A 13304-nucleotide genomic window follows, 5' to 3' on the forward strand; every position below is an offset into this window, starting at 1 on the left:
GCCAAGTATCCTGCGTCAGTAAGGGAGTCCGGACTTGGGACTAGGACACGCTGGATCAGTTTATTCTGTTGCAAACTCCTGTCATCCCAAAATCATGCATTTATCAGCGGATTCTGTGATTGGAAACATCCAGAGAGCATTGGTGACCACGAAAAGAGTGTAGAACATAGACAAAAAATGCTACCTTTTTTTTTTTGATCAAAGTCCTTATTAGTTTTGTATCATTATAACAGGACCATACAGTCAAACAGAAAAGAGAAACAAAAACAAGAAAAATTAAAGCTGCAAGCAGCGATTAACGGGCCTTCGCGCGTGCAATTTGCACCAATGAAGGTCAAGTACTCAAAACCGAGTTCGATGACACCACCCACCACGGGCGTAATTTTGGGGGAGGGGGCGTGACATGTCCCCTGCACCCCCGCGGTCTTATTTGTGGTGCCAGATAGTAGTCCTTGAGGCTTGGAAGGCTCATCCCTGTTTGGCAGTTGTAAGGTTGTGTATCTTATAGGGGCCTTGCCACTCTATTTTAATCGGGATATTGACTTATCCCAGTCGCAAAACTTATCAGGGATTGAAATAGATAAAGACTGAAATAAATGCAGTAATCAGGGCAAAAGCAGGGACAGTACAGACGTGTCCTCGAGTTGTTTTTGTTTCTCTTTTCTGTTTGACTGTATGGTCCTGTTATAATGATACAAAACTAATAAGGACTTTGCCCAAAAGGCAGTTTTGGTCCCCTGCAGTTTTTACTGTCCAAAAACAATGTTACGCTATATTAAATGGAGACGGGTCAAGCACTAGGACCAAGTAAGGTTGTGTATCTTATAGGGGCCTTGCCACTCTATTCTAACCCTAACCCTAACCCTAATTATCATATAGAGTGATATAATATAGCACAATATAATATAGTAATAATATATGTAATATATGTAATACTATAATAGCATGTAATAATATAATAATATCCTAATATAACAATCATTTTTATAATATTATAACATAACAAAATGATATCTCCATACTACAATATAAAACAATGTAATAATACTATAGTTTAACATCCCATGAGATTTCATAACATAAAAGGGGGGAGGGGGTTGGGGAGTCAAGAGGCAGGTAGGACGGCAGGGAAACCCCTCCTTAACTTTGTTCAATTCTGTCTGATGTGATTTAGAGTCAGGGGGGACCATCTTCATCTTGGACCAACCAGACCAGAGGAGGCTGCCGGCCCGTTGTGGATCGACCTCCTGTGCTTCTCCTGGTCTGGGCAACTCCAGACCCTGAGGAGGGGGTCTGCCCGCTGAGGAGAGGCTTTCTAGTTTTTATTTATTTCTTTATTTACCCCCCCCCCCCCCCCTCCCTTAGTTTTTGTTTTTTTTTAGAGTGAGAGAGATGTGGTTGCATTGTCTATTGGAAGCTGCCAGTGGTTCAATGAATAGTGCGAATAGTAATGGAGATAATGGGCATCCTTGTCGCGTTCCTCTAAATAATTGAAATGGTTTTGATATGATTCCCTTGCTTATAACAGATGCAGTGGGTGAATTGTATAGTGTTTTAATCCAGTTGGTGAAATATGATTGAAATCCAAAATGGTTAAGGGAGGTGAAGAGAAAGGAGCAATCCACCCTATCAAATGCCTTTTCTGCATCCAGGGTTGCTATGATGAATGGTGGTTTTTTTGGAGAGGTGTTGTTCTTATAGAAATGTATGAGGTTAAATAATCTTTGAGTGTTTTCTGAGGAATGCCTCCCTTTAATGAAGCTGGTTTGATCTATGTGTATTAATGATGAGATGACAGATTCCAATCTAACTGATAGAGCTTTGCTTAAGATTTGTATGTCTGTATTAATTAATGATATGGGTCGATAATTGGAGCAACTTGTATGGTTTGTTTGGTTTTGGGATGAGTGTAATAACTATACACCATCATGTGATGGGATATAGTTTTGTTTTGGTGGATTTCAGAGATCATTGTAAAGAATAGTGGTGAGAGAAATGGACAAAATTGTCTGTAATATTGTGCTGTATAGCCATCTGGACTGGGTGATTTATTGTTGGGCATGAGATGAAGGGCTTTGGTGATTTCTTGTAGTGAGAGAGGTCGGTCAACGTTTTCTGATTGCGTTTGGGTTAGTTTGGGTAGGGAGACATTCCTCAGAAATGTCTCAGTTTCTGCAATTGAGGTATTCTGTGATGGAGTGTAGAGGTTTGAGTAAAGAGTTCTGAAAGAGTCAATAATTATGGAGAAGTCGTGAGTTATATTACCAGATGTATCTACAATTGAAGTGATGATGGATTTTTCTGTTTAAGTTGATTTGCTAGAAATTTGCTTGTTTTATTTCCAAAGTCAAAATGCTGTTGTCGGAGTTTGATCAGAATTTCTTCAAAAATCTGCCAGCCCAAAATCGGGCCAGGCCGATGGTGATTTTGGGCCGGGCCGGCCCAAAAAAAAAAAAAAAAAAAATAATTTTTTTTTTTTTTTTTTTTTTTGGGCCGGCCCGGCCCAAAATCACCATCGGCCCACCGGGCAAATGCCCGGTATGCCCGATGGCCAGTCCACCCCTGTGCGGGAGCCAAGACGGTGAACATGGTGATGTGGTTTACAGAGTCCGGGGGGAGTTTGAATTTCAGTTTTCAAGAAGTATGCACGTGTATATACAGTATATGTGTATTAATGTATGTATGTCTATATGTGTATGTATGTAGGTATGTATATATGTATCTATCTATATATATATATATATATATATATATATATATATATATATATATATATATATATATATATATATATATATATATATATATGTGTGTGCGTGTGTGAATATGTGTGTAAGTAGATATATACATAGTTATAGAGCAGATGCAGTTAATAGAGAAAGTATAGACTATTATATGTGTGTACAAATATATAGAAATAGTCAACTAAGTGTATTTATGTATAGGTATGTGTGTGAGTATAATTACAGTATATCATAATAATAATAATAATAATAATAATAATGTTATTTAGCACTGTGATTATTTATAAATACGGGCTAAATGATTAGTGAAAGGGGGTAGGATTAAATAAGTTTACACTGAGGGGTCTGTATCGCCTTCACTGGCACTATGTAACTTTGAGGAGCATGGTAGGAACCCTGCCACACTAAAAAACTACACATTTTTACGGCTTTGACTGCTTTACGGCATACGTCACTTCCCCCTCCTTCCCGATTCGCAGTCGAGACGAAAATGGGCGGGGCGTGGAGCGCAGGGCTCATGAGAAGCTGGTAACTCGTTGCTGCGTTGTGGCTGCAGCAGCTACATAACAGACGTGGGGAAAAGATCGCTAATGGTTTAACTTTTCACCGCTTTCCTGCTCGGAGGCAGAACCACGGAGGCCGAGTATCTGAGATAACAGATTAAAAGAGTGAAAGAGTCGTCGGCTCGCTTGGATCGCGGCTGTAACGGCCAAACATAACGTTCCTCACAGTATCACAAACACTCACACAGACCAGGTCGGATCAAAACACAGGTTTTATTCCCCACTTCTCCAGCTAAACGCAGTTGCTGGCCAGCTCTCAATTAACCCCAATCTTCGGATAAAACTAGTTTGTTGAGGAAAAAATATTAACTCTTATTTGTAGCTGCAGAGGAAAAAAATAATCTCACGAGGAAAACAAAAATATTGCTCACGCCTCGGAGCCTCTTCAGCATAATATAGCAGTCAAAAAAAAGAAAAGAGAAGTAAGAGTAATACAAAACATGTACTGTATGTTGTACTATTATACAAATTTATTGAAACACATGGCGAGTCAAACATTTACCAAAGCAGCTGCCAAACACTCCTAAACAAGGTAGTAAGACGTGGGTTGTGCAGAACTGCGGCAGTAAATCCTTCTAAAGAGTGGCGCTCCGACGAGGAGCTCCATTCTTTAGTAGGGATTTCATATGGATCCAAACCGTTAATAATCATTATTTTCTCCATATACTGCTCCCTGGCTTCCTTGTTTAAGGTATCCCGGTAAATTCCAGTTCCTTTCCAGCAGTTTAACATCTTTTTTTTGCGTTCCGTCTGTTCACTTGGTGAAACAGAAAAGTAGTTTTGAAAGTCCGTCCCGTCTTCATTTACTATCAAAACAAATGCACGCGACGGGACAGGATCTTTCTGGCAGTACGCGCTGGTGCTCATGGGAAATGTAGTGTTCTTTCTGGTAAAGCACTACCTCTTTTGTCCAAAAGATGCCGCCAAACTCAACAAAAGCTGGAAGTTACGTTGTGCTGCTTTAAGATATCAAGTGTTAAAGTATGAAATTCTTTGTTTTGTTGTTTCGTTTTCTTATCATCTCTTGAATTGTTGTTTTTTACATGTACAAAATAATTCAAATCAAATTTGAAAAAAAAATTAAATACTTTTCCCCGGCCCATCTGTGCAATATTCCACCACATGTGTAGTTATATGTTATTATCTGTAGATAGGATCTCAGGTCTTGATTTGACTATTTAAAAATGCACCATAACCGTTTTATATTATTTAAATTTCTTGTGTCTGTTTGCACTGTCTTGCACTGGAAAGGTGATGCTGCTTTTAATCTCACTGTACCCATGTATAATGACAATACACACATATGCTTAAGTGTGTTTAAGAGAAGCACTGAGTGGCTTCAGTGGATAAGAGACAGACCAGAAAATAAAGAAATGCCTGCAAAAAATAAAAATGGTGTGAATTACCATATTGTTCTAAATGTATTATAGTAATCTTAAAGCTACCTTGCATTGTTTTTCTAGTGCAGGAACACTAATTATATTCACATACATTATATCAGGCCTTGTATAGTCATAAAAAACAAATCCCACTCCAGAGAAAAAAGGAAGATAAGTCTGAAATTATTATTATTATTATTATTATTATTATATTATTAGGTATTGTTGGAGTCACAATAAAAGTGCTCTACTCTCAATATGCAAGGTGATGGTGCCTAACACACAGTAGCAAGAAAAATATGTCAAATGTTTGGAATGAACTGGTTTTCGTCACTAATTTTATAATCAAATGTAATCTGTTTTTCATCTGAGTCTCAATATTAAACAATTGTCACGGCTCAGACAGGACAGAGAACCCACATGCACAACACCAGGCAGAATCAGAGTCCAAGAGGCTTTATTCGGGTCCAAGGCAGGCAGGGGTCAAAACCGGGCAGACAGGCAGATCAGGCAAACAAGTCCAAGGGGGCAGGCACAAATCAAAAAACCGGGAGTCATACCGGGAGTCATGCAGGGTTACAGGCAGGCAGGCAGGAACAGGACAGAAATCAGGAAGGCTGGAAAGCGGAGCAAAAGCACACGACAATCTGGCAACAGGTATGAGGGAATGGGCCGGTTTAAGAAGGGGAAACTGATGAGGGAAACCAGGTGTGGAGCTGGGCCAGGGAAGCACAGGTGAAGGGAATGAGGCTGATGAGGGTGGCAGGATCCAGATGACAGGAGAGTCAGTAACACAGCAAAAAAAACATGAACTGTGATCATGACAGAACCCCCCCCTCAAGGGACAGATTCCAGATGTCCCAAAACCCCCCCACCCAGGGTGGGCGGAGGGGGTCCGGAGGAGGGCCCCGGCCAACACATGGCCAAAGCTCCGGGGGCCGTCCTCGGTGCCGGGCAGACCAGCGAGGCAGGTCTTCCGGGGGTCGGTCTGGGGACTTGGCAGGCGGATCCGGGGTTCGGTCTGGGGGCTTGGCAGGCAGTTCCGGGAGTGGGTCTGGGGGCTTGGCAGGCTGGTCCGGGGGTTGGTCTGGGGGCGCGGCAGGCTGGTCAGGGGGTCGGTCTGGGGGCGCGGCAGGCGGGTCCGGGGGTCGGTCTGGGGGCGCGGCAGGCGGGTCCGGGGGTCGGTCTGGGGGCTTGGCAGGCGGGTCCGGAGGTCGGTCTGGGGGCTTGGCAGGCGGGTCCGGGGGTCGGTCTGGGGGCTTGGTAGGCGGGTCCGGGGGTCGGTCTGGGACTGCGGCAGGCTGGTCAGAGGGTCGGTCTGGGGGCTTGGCAGGCGGGTCAGGGGGTCGGTCTGGTGGCTTGGCAGGCGGGTCAGGTGGTCGGTCTGGGGGCTTGGCAGGCGGGTCAGGGGGTCGGTCTGGGGGCTTGGCAGGTGGGTCAGGGGGTCGGTCTGGGGGCTTGGCAGGCGGGTCAGGGGTTCGGTCTGGGACTGCGGCAGACTGGTCAGGGGGTCGGTCTGGGACTGCGGCAGACTGGTCAGGGGGTCGGTCTGGGACTGCGGCAGACTGGTCAGGGGGTCGGTCTGGGACTGCGGCAGATCCATCCAGGATCGCCTCAGGAAGGGGAACAGAGACCACCTCCAGAACAGAGACCGGCGGGGCCGCCTCAGGAACAGAGACCGGCGGGGCTGCCTCAGGAATGGAGACTGGCTGCGGGACCGCCTCGGGAACCGAGGGCTGCGGGACCACCTCAGGAACAAGAGTCGGGGCTGACAGGAGGCGGGGAGCCGGAACCGGGGCAGACAGGATGCGGGGAGCCGGAACCGGGGCAGACAGGATGCGGGGGGCCGGAACCGGGGCAGACAGGATGCGGGGGGCCGGAACAGGAGCAGACAGGATGCGGGGGGCCGGAACAGGAGCAGACAGGATGCGGGGGGCCGGAACAGGAGCAGACAGGATGCGGGGGGCCGGAACAGGAGCCGGAGCAGGAGCTGGAGCCGGAGCAGCAGCTGGAGCAGAAGCCGGAGCAGGAGCTGGGGCTGGAGCAAGCTGGGGCTGGGGCTGACGCCTTCGTCGTTGCCTCCCCTGAGCCTGCAGGCTCCTGGGCCCACCCAGAGCCAGGCGTGTTCCCCAGAAAGGGGGAAGGGACTGGGGTGGGTCTGGAACCACCTCGGGAACAGCAACAGGCCGGAACTGGGGGCATGTCCCCGTCCCCTTCACCGTACGGTGGTAGAACGCCACTTGGTCCCCATAAAAAAAATCCCACAAATCCTCTTCCTTACATGGTAAGTCCATGTTGGCTGGGTTCAGTCTTGGCCAGATTGTACTGTCACGGCTCAGACAGGACAGAGAACCCACATGCACAACACCAGGCAGAATCAGAGTCCAAGAGGCTTTATTCGGGTCCAAGGCAGGCAGGGGTCAAAACCGGGCAGACAGGCAGATCAGGCAAACAAGTCCAAGGGGGCAAGCACAAATCAAAAAACCGGGAGTCATACCGGGAGTCATGCAGGGTTACAGGCAGGCAGGCAGGAACAGGACAGAAATCAGGAAGGCTGGAAAGCGGAGCAAAAGCACACGACAATCTGGCAACAGGTATGAGGGAATGGGCCGGTTTAAGAAGGGGAAACTGATGAGGGAAACCAGGTGTGGAGCTGGGCCAGGGAAGCACAGGTGAAGGGAATGAGGCTGATGAGGGTGGCAGGATCCAGATGACAGGAGAGTCAGTAACACAGCAAAAAACAATCACAATGTGCATGACATGATAGCCCACAAAAACAATTGAGCACCCATTAAACATTCACAGTGCTGTTGGAAAAAGTAAGCAGCCCCTTGGAGGCAGAAACCTGTGGTTACTGCCCAGCAGTAACAGGGAAAAACACTAAACGCATTTAGCAGCAAGTTGTAGGGTGGAGTTAACATCCTAACCCCACCCCCTTCTCCTGCTGGGGGTCCCTCATTTGAAGTTTGTGTTACAGCTTTGTGTTATCCTTTTTGTTAGGAGGTAATGACATTAAACCCTTAAAGAAATGCTTTGAGGGACGTGTGTGTTTCCATATGTCACCTTTAAAGAGCTCATCTTAAGTCAGTTTCGTTGGATATGCTTTTGTTGGGCGTCGCCCATGTGAACTCTGAACTTATAAAATGTATGAACACTTTGTGAATGTGTATATTCAACTTTGAAACGGCTCAGCTGAAAATCGGCTGTAATGTGCCTCCAAAAATGGCCGACCTGAACTACAACCCCCAGCATGCCTTGCGTGGGGGGGGTGGCGCCTACAAGCGGCGCGCATCCAATCGCAATGAGGCACCGATGACGTCACCGCAGCGCGCGTAGGATCAAAACGCCGCGCTGCGCGTTCATCTCTCTCTTTTTCCTTCATCAACCAGTGGGTCAGTTCGTCCACCTTTGGCTCCGGGCCAAAGGGACCACGACCTTCCCCCCACCCCCCCAAAGGGGGGAATCTGCAGCGTGGTCTGGTCGGAGGATCAGCGAGGACCCGCGGCGCAGACAGCGCCGGCTGCATCTCTTTCCTTCTCCACTTCATCTCATCGGCACTGGATCTTGGCTCCAGGCCAAGATCTCCTTTTCTCCCCCGGCTGGGGGGAGGGGTAAGGCCCGCATCGGACCGGGCCCGCTCCGTTGGACCCGCGGTTGAAGCGGCGGTCCCCCGGGGAGGCTCCGGCTTCCACTAACTCTGTCCTCTAAGTTCACAGATCCAAGCTTCCGACGCCCACGCGCTCCCGGCAACCAGATCGGGACACAGCTGCGACTGAACGCTCAGACTGAAACCCCCCTCCCCGCTCCGAGCCCCTGTCAGCTGACCGCGCAGGAATCGGGGACGGACGGCCGGCGTCTCGCCGGCGTGAGCTCTCCCGGGGCCCGGACGGCCGCGCGTCGGCGACCGGCGCAGAGAGGGAAGCACGGCAGGAGAGACCGGTCCCCCGCCGCGCCTAGGAATGCGTGTGAGCCTCCGTTTGGTCCGGAACCACGGCCCGGCACGAGGCGGCCCCGCCGCTGTCTAATCCGTTTCAGGGGAAGGGACGGCCCAGTCGACAAAACCCGCAGGCACCCGATCCGGATCCGAGAGGAAACGTGAGCCCATGAGCAGCAGATCAGTAGGACTAAGAACGGTTCAGAACTGTGTGAATTCGGGATCTCTGTTTATCAGTAACTTAAGAACGTTTTCAGAGCTAAATCTGTGTTCAGAGCTGAGATTACATCAGCATCATTATCAGGACTGTTTTCATTAATTTGTAGTCACTACTTTCTGCTAGTCATTCATGTTTTAAAGCGCTGTTTTCTGCCGTAGTCACGTTTAAAACACCGGGAGTAACATCCGGTCTAGATTTGCACGTGGCTTAAAGAGGGTTCCGCCATCTTTAAAATACCACAGGAGCCCCGGCTTCTTTAAACACTGCAGCCACGTTTGAACTGTAGATGTTCGTTCTGTATCATCTTTATTATTGCTTTGATTTCTTTTTTCATTCCATGCATTTAACTTTCATGTCATATTTTTCTATTGATGTTTTTCTAGTTAATTAATTGTTTTATAATACTTAAGTAGTGTGCCGTCAGGATTTATTGGGTATCTATTCACATCTTCTTTGATACCCGTATGTAAATAAATTCTGATTGATTTTTAACGAGTGGTTGTTGTTATTTCATGCAAGATTTGGTCACAAATTGATTTGTTTAAGCAGAGCCTAGTGTTCGGACATCACGCCTTCATTGTTATTCTGTAAGATATAGTAAGATTTGCTGTTCTGCAGGATAATTCAAATCATATTGAGACTGATTTTCTGCTGTTAAAAGTTATCATTTCTCTGCTTAAGGAACAGAGTGGTGCCCCGAGGATTTTATTTATCATATTGATCATTCAATTTGATAAATAGTCAACTTTATTAATTATTAATAATTATTAATACAATTATTAATAACCCTTCGATAACTAATCAGCCAAGCTACCCGAGTTGCACAACACTTTGTTGTGTAAAAATGCTGAAGTCACCGTGTTTATATATAAACAATAACCAGCCACGTCTGATATGGCGGTTGGAGGAGAAATACAACATACAGGAACCACTAATGGTGCTTTTATACTTGTACCTACTCAGCGCGACTCGACTCGTCTCACCTCACCAGTAGGAGGTTGGAGTGAAGCTGCTGTGACGTATTTGACTAAAGATGTAGAACCTGGAGATGATAGATGTGCAGAGGTGGAAAAATTACTGAAAAATTGTAATTGAGTAAAAGTATCTTTACTTTGCTTAAATCCTACTCAAAGTAAAAGTAAAAGTACTCATCTAAAAATTTACTCGAGTAAAAGTACAAAAGTACTTCATTTAAAATGTAATTTGAGTAAAAGTTACTTTCAGTTATTTAATGCAAAAAAAGGATGAGTCACGAATCAAATCCAGCACAAGTTGTTTTAATCAACTTCGAGGCATTTTAAAGAACACATCAACACTTGTAAAAGCTCTTACTTCCGCAGAACAGGACAAAAAGGACAGTCACAACCTGTAGTGTAAAGTGCAAACATATTGTCCAACTGACAACACTAAAACCAGAATCAAAATATTCAAACACAAAATAAAGTGCCCAACGTCCGCAGGATCCTGCTATTCACAATAAACCAAAATAAAATGCCCACAAGATATGGGCAGAAATATGTGCCACTAGAAACTGAATTTGAATAATTTATATTTGAATTTGAATTGCTCAACTTGAATAATTGCATTAAAAAAACTGAATCTGAATCACATAATTTGAATGTGTATTGTTTAATTTGAATCCTTGCATTGAAAAACTGAATCTACATTCAGCTCTCACAATTCCAATTCAATTTCAATATCACTGTGCCAGACATCCGGGTCTTCCGCAGGAACAGCAATCGAGTGCAGATACAAAGAACTCCTTTTCACATAGCCTACTATAACCTCTATTTTCTTTCAACCATATAAACGACCAATGGGAGCTAGATATTTCAAAACCTATTGTGTTTTCTCCATTCTGTGTAAAAAGTGTAGATTTATATCTTGCCGTTTTGTAGAAAAATTTCTGCTGTTCTGGAGTTCTATGTATCTGCACTCGATTGCTGTTCCTGTGGAAGACCCGGATGTCTGGCACAGTAGAATTGAAATTGAATTGCAAGAACTGAATTTGAATTGTGAGAGCTGAATGTAGATTCAGTTTTTCAATGCAATGATTCAAATTAAACAATACAAATTCAAATGATGTGATTCAGATTCAGTTTTTGATGAAATTATTCAAGTTGAGCAATTCAAATTCAAATATAAATTATTCAAATTCAGTTTCTAGTGGCACATATTTCTGCCCATAACAAGATCCCACAATACTGCCCACAATCTACAACTTTAGACTGGAAAAGCTCTTGTTTAATTTCAGCAGCAGCTGATTTTCGAAGTTTTTTGCTGTAAGTCTTGCTCTCTTTGCTGTGAAGAGCAACCCGGCAGAACTAAAAAGTCTCTCACAGGCGGCTGAGGCTGGAAGGCCTGTGTTGAGTTTCAGAGACAGTTTCTTAATGTTTGGGAAGGAGTTCAGCAGGTCCATGCTTTCTGAAACGCAGGCGAGGTACCCGTCCAATTCCCCAGAACCCTCGGACCTGCGGGAATTCATCGTGGAGAAGTAGTCGTCTTCGTCTGACGAATGCTCCTTGAGCGTGCCTTGGTTCACCTCAGCCTCAGCCATCTGGTCAAGGTGATGCCTCAAATATAGTAGTCCTGTTTAATGACAGAAAGCGTAGGGAAATTAAGTACTGAGCTATTTGTTCTTAAACAGTACTATGGACAGCTAAGTCAGATGACATATTGCAGTATGCACGTTGGCACTATTGCACTTTAATACCCCAGCTCCCACTAACAAACACGCCTGCACAGTACAGATGGTTAACTGTAATTTCACCTCCTTTTATGCTTTTTTAGTATTTCTATGTATGTGGCAAATAAAACACCTTGTATTCTGTACTGAAATGTTGTTAATATGTATTTGTTGATAAAAAAACTAATGAAAAAGACTAAAATAAATTCCTGATTGCTGTGATATTGAACAATGGAGTCATACCTGCTTCAGCGACTTCAGCTTTGTCAGTCCAGCCCGTCTTAAATTTGGGTAGGAGGATTGCTGCTGAGATAAACTCTCGGTCCTCCATCATGACTCTGAAGCGCCTCTGTACCCCTTGCTGTAGTGCCGAGATGAGTGGAAGGCACATCTTGACCGACGCTTCATGCCTTCTCAGTTTGGACTGTAATTCAGAGATCACTGGAAGCAGCCACCCAAGGTGTGTGTTGCTCTCTGACTGAAGAATATTCAATGCCTTTACCACTGGTCTCATCACACAGCAGAACTCATCCAGAAAGGCAATTTCTGCCTGACTGAACCTGCACGAGATAAATAAATGGAAAAAAAACAATAATTAAGTTTTGTTTATTAACATAGAAGGATATGGACTTTGTAACAAACAACAAAATAACATTTACATCATATAAAATTGTATTATATCATATATTGTGTATTTTATACTGTTGAATCAGAACTGTTTATTCATTATGAATTATGAAAAATGTTAAGTTAATTAAATATTTAAAAATGTAAAAACCAAAACTCACATTTTCACTTTCAGTTCTTCGCAGACACACCTGATGGCATCCTCCCCTTGTTCTTTTATTATGCGAATGATTCTCTCCACAGCCATGTATGTTGAATTCCACCGTGTCTTGTTGGGTCGAATGAGCTGAAGACCACATTTGTCTTCCACAGCTTCTGCTGCAGTGTGCGAGCGACCTGACTTATTCCACAGAGCTTGGCATTTGCCAAAGGCAGCACGTGAAAGCCTCTTGTAGGTGTCGTTCTTCTTGTCAGCAAGGTCAGCATCTGTTGTGGCAACTAAGTTCAGTAGGTGGCATGCACATCTCTGGTGTTTGGGGAGCTGGTACTCCAGGCCGTTGTCTTGCTCTAGGATGCTGAATGCATCTTGGAACTCAACATCATCATCCGATTCTGAACCTTCTTGGTCTGTATCTGATCCGGCATCATCATCCTCCGACTGGCTCTGCTCACCAAAAACAGAAAAGGCCTTCACAAAATTTGAGCCACTATCTGTGGTGGTTCTAACCACTTTCCCTCTTATTTTGTATTGGCAGTGGATATCATCCAGGACACCTGCAAGCACATCAAAGGTGTGTGAACCTTTTAACCTCTTGCATGCCAACACGACAGATCCTCTCTCGAAAGTCTCCCCATCAATCCAATGGCACGTGACACCTATGTAGCTTTTTTGGTGTGCAGACCAACAATCGGTGGTAGTAGCAACATGATTGATGTTACCAAGGTGTGATATCAACTTTGTCTTCATTTCAGCAGCAGCTTCTGCGATTCTTCTTTTAACTGTGGGCCTGGAGAGCATTTTGTATTGAGGATTGAGAGCAGCAGCAAACTCTCTGAATGCTGGCTGTTCCACCAAAGAAAAGGGCTGGTGACCTTCGCAGATAAGCCTGATAAGGAACCGGTCAACTGTCCCTTGAGACACACGGATGGCACCACCCACCGCAAGTTTGGCCTGGTTGTCTGGGAGCTTGCTCTGCTTACTGTTGCCTTGT

This window comes from Cololabis saira, chromosome 1 (assembly GCF_033807715.1).
Source record: "Cololabis saira isolate AMF1-May2022 chromosome 1, fColSai1.1, whole genome shotgun sequence".
NCBI classification, from domain to species: Eukaryota; Metazoa; Chordata; class Actinopteri; order Beloniformes; family Belonidae; genus Cololabis; species Cololabis saira.